This window comes from Podarcis liolepis, assembly GCF_965112155.1.
Source record: "Podarcis liolepis genome assembly, chromosome: 1".
Classification (NCBI taxonomy): Eukaryota; Metazoa; Chordata; class Lepidosauria; order Squamata; family Lacertidae; genus Podarcis; species Podarcis liolepis.
In genome coordinates this window covers 134,561,644-134,565,918 of record NC_139554.1, presented here as the reverse complement: position 1 = coordinate 134,565,918, position 4,275 = coordinate 134,561,644, and positions in this window count along the sequence as shown.

Below are 4,275 nucleotides of genomic sequence, written 5' to 3'. Positions count from 1 at the left end.
CAGTGGTACCCCGCAAGACGAACGCCTCGCGAGACGAAAAACTCGCAAAACGAAAGGTTTTTTCGTTTTCGAGTTGCCTCGCAAGACGAATTTCCCTATGGGCTTGCTTCGCAAAACGAAGCTTGCCCCGGGGACAGCGGATCTTCTCTTTGAAGCAAGGGGCCGCGGGGAGATAGCGATCTCCCTGCAGCCCCTTGCTGCAAAAGACCGGGGGAAGCGGGGAAGCGAAGCGCTTCGCTTCCCGCTTCCCCCGCACCTCTTCTAAAGCAAGGGGCTGGGGGGAGATAGCGATCTCCCCACAGCCCCTTGCAGCAAAAGATGTCGGGGGAAGCGGGAAGCGAAGCGCTTCGCTTCCCGCTTCCCCCGCACCTCTTCTAAAGCAAGGGGCTGGGGGGAGATAGCGATCTCCCCCCAGCCCCTTGCAGCGAAAGATGTCGGGGGAAGCGGGAAGCGAAGCGCTTCGCTTCCCGCTTCCCCCGCACCTCTTCTAAAGCAAGGGGCTGGGGGGAGATAGCGATCTCCCCCCAGCCCCTTGCAGCAAAAGATGTCGGGGGAAGCGGGAAGCGAAGCGCTTCGCTTCCCCGCTTCCCCCGACGTCTTTTGCTGCAAGGGGCTGCGGGGAGATCGCTATCTCCCCCCAGCCCCTTGCTTTAGAAGAGGTGCGGGGGAAGCGGGAAGCGAAGCGCTTCGCTTCCCGCTTCCCCCGACATCTTTTGCTGCAAGCGGCTGAAGGGAGATCGCTTCTCCCGGTGCTCCGAAGCCGGGCGGGGGGCATGGGACACCTCCCGCCGCAGCGGGGACACCTTTTGAAGGCAGGCGGGGGGGGGGCAAAGACTTTGGCCCCCCGCCCGCCTTCAGAAGAGGTCCAGGACCTCTTCTGAAGGCTGGCGGGGGGCAAAAGTCTTTGTCCCCCCTGCCTGCCTTCCCAGGGGCTTTTAAATCGCCCCGGACAGCGGAGAAGTCCTCCGCTGTCCGGGGCGATTTTAAAATGCCGCCCGCCAGCATTTTAAGTTCGCCCCGCACAGCGGAGAAGTCCTCCGCTGTTCCGGGGTTTTTTAAAATGCTGGGGGTGGGAAGAAAAGCCCTTGTCCCCCCCCCCAGCCTTCAGACGAGGTCCGGGGACAGACTGTCCCCGGACCTGGTCTGAAGTCGGTTTCCCTAGGAACGCATTAATTGATTTTCAATGCATTCCTATGGGAAACCGTGCATCGCAAGACGAAAAAACCGCAAGACGAAGAGAATTGCGGAACGAATTAATTTCGTCTTGCGAGGCACCACTGTAAAAGAACCAGTTGTAGTACAGTGGTGCCTCGCAAGACGAAATTAATCCGTTCCGCGAGTCTCTTCGTCTAGTGGTTTTTTTCGTCTTGCGAAGCAACCCTATTAGCGGCTTAGTGCTATTAGCAGTTTAGCTGCTATTAAAGGCGTAGCAGCTATTAAAGGCTTAGCGGATTAGCGGCTAAAAGGCTATTAGCGGTTTAGCGGCTTAGAAAAGGGGGGGGAAAGGGGGGAAAAATCGGAACACTTGCAAGACGTTTTCGTCTTGCAAAGCAAGCCCATAGGGAAAATGCGAAGCAGCTCAAAAACGGAAAACCCTTTCGTCTAGCGGGTTTTCCATCTTGCGAGGCATTCGTCTTGCGGGGCACCACTGTATTGCCAGGTTGTTTGTAGATAGACATGCAGATATTTTGCCGAGTGAAATACCAGCGCAACAGTGCTTGTGATTTCTGTTCTACAGCTGGAAATGCAGAGTTCCATGTGCCCCAATTCTAGTCTTGCACATTGCTTCCTTGGTGGCAGCGTGGGGCTTGTTGTTCTTGGTAGCTCCCTTGAACCAAAGTAGCCCCACCCACACCACTAGGATAACAGGAGGATGCATTATTTTGTGACTCAAAAAATATTTTTGATAACTTTCTGTGGAATGTTTGAGATCTAGAAGAGGGAAGGATGCTATAGCTCAGTTGCTTTCAACAGTGTTTCTAATGAAGTTCAGCTTGCTGTTGTGAGGACCAGCACCAAAGTCTCCAGCCTTGGCTTCTGGTTTCCAGTTGCCTTAATGGCACAGCTCCCACAAAAGCGGAGATTGTTAGCGAAGATAAACAAGGATTATTTGAGGGTAATTGTCCTTGCAAACTCCCTCCCCCCCGGGCCTGGGGGGAGGGAGCTTCACTCGCAGATTGTATTGGTACAGTGGTGCCCCGCAAGACGAATGCCTCGCAAGACAAAAAACTCGCTAGACGAAAGGTTTTTTCCGTTTTTGATTTGCCTCGCAAGACGAATTTCCCTATGGGTTTGCTTCGCAAGACGAAAACGTCTCGCGACTTTGTTAAACCGTTAAAACCGTGCTTCGCAAGACGAAAAATTCGCTAGACGGCAAAACTTGCGGAACGAATTAATTTCATCTTGCGAGGCACCACTGTACCTGGCTTTTGCTCCGACATGGATGGGAGAGGTATCACTTCATTATAAATCCTTTGTTACATAACCCCCCTCCCTTCTTCACTAAAGTAAGTGAAGAAGAAAGGAGATGGTAGTACAGATATAGATTATAATGTAAAACAGGATTGTGTGAGGAAAATATTAACGTTTGGAATAACTATAAAAAGGGCTTGGAGTCTCTGTGGAGTTAATTTGTTACTTGCCCCCTGATTGAGGGGAGGAGGGACTGGATTTTGAAGGCTTGCCGGGGCTCTGGCGGGACACCAGATCATTCTTCTATGAATAATTATAATTAATTGTTTCGAATGGAGGGGAGAACTTGGAGGCCTGCCAGGGTTTGGGCAGGACATTGGGTGACACCCTGCTTGAAATCAAAAGTGAAATTTTGCAGCTGCATCAGAAGAGCTGAGAACAAAGAGAGACCTCTCCAGAGTAACTTTGAGTCAACGGAGCCGTAAGGCACAAAGGAGATCAGGAATAACTAATATGGACCTAATATTTGATAAAGAATTAAAGGAACAATTGATGGAAATTAAAACCTCACACAGGAAGAAGAAAGGAGAACTTCACTTGTGAATATACAAATTACAGTACTATATGTGTTAATGCGGATTGAAGTTAATTATTGTAGCTGTGGTATAAGGGAGTGGATTGTATTTGGTCTGAGTAACAGTCTGGAGGAAGAATTAAAGGAATAAGACCCTGAAGTGCAGCACGTGGGAAGCCACACAAAATTACAAATTGGCTATGTAATTGATTTGTATTTGAATTGGTATTGCTATTTGGTATCAATATAATATGGCACATACTGGGTTTTTGTAATTGAAAATTAATAAAAATTATTTAACAAAGACTCCAGCCCTGGGGTGTAATTTGAATGGCAGACACATCGAAGATGCCTTTCTGTAAAGTGGGAATAAATACTTTCAAATTGCTCTGTGTTCTAGTAAATGCTTTTTATACAAAATATGTCCAATGTATCAATCAGAGCCCAACTTCATTGCACTGTGCTTGTTCTAACTCAGAAGCTGGTAGTATCTGTGTGTTGTATTGATCAGCCTAACGATTGGTTTTGCCTGGATTTACTCACAATGATTTCCTTTCACAATAAAGCTATAAAGAACTGTGTTATATGCCGTGCCTAAAGTGAGTCTTTAATAGATCCAGCTACCGCACTGATTTCTGAGCTCTGAAAGGTTGCAAGCAGGACTTTCTTTCAGCTGGAACCTCTCAGGTGGGCCCCAATGCCATTCTGAAAGAACGAGGGAGGCGTCCAGGATGAGTTCCGGCACCCCTCTTTCCAGAAAAATAGCACTAGTTGCAAGCAAAGATGTTTCCTCATCCTGTATGTGCAGCAAGGCAGCTGCTCTCCTGATGAGTGGCAGCCACGAGGGGCAGCTTCACGTATTTATCACACTCAATATCTGCTTTTATTTATTACCCCTCTAATTACAGCAATTAATCTACATTGCATTTATCAAGTGGCATATGAAAGGACCCTGCTCAGTCCAACATTCAATAACCTCCACGTCGTCTGTTGTTGAAATTTTCAGCCCACTCCCTGCTGGAGTGCGTTACAGTGTCAGAAGGCTTTCTCTCTCCCTGTGTGAGGGCTCAGCAGTTATGCCCTTTGGCCTGACTTGCGTCACTCTGTAAACAGGGTGGAAACAAAGATAAGCTCCTTTATCGAGGCAATTTGACTCCAGCTCTTGCTTCTGCTCCAAACTCTGGATAATTCTGCATATAGAGCTCGCCAGCTAGAATAAGTTGCTCCTCCTGTATTTCATGTATGATTCCTGTGTCATGTGCTTACAGGGAACCTTTAATTCACTCTGC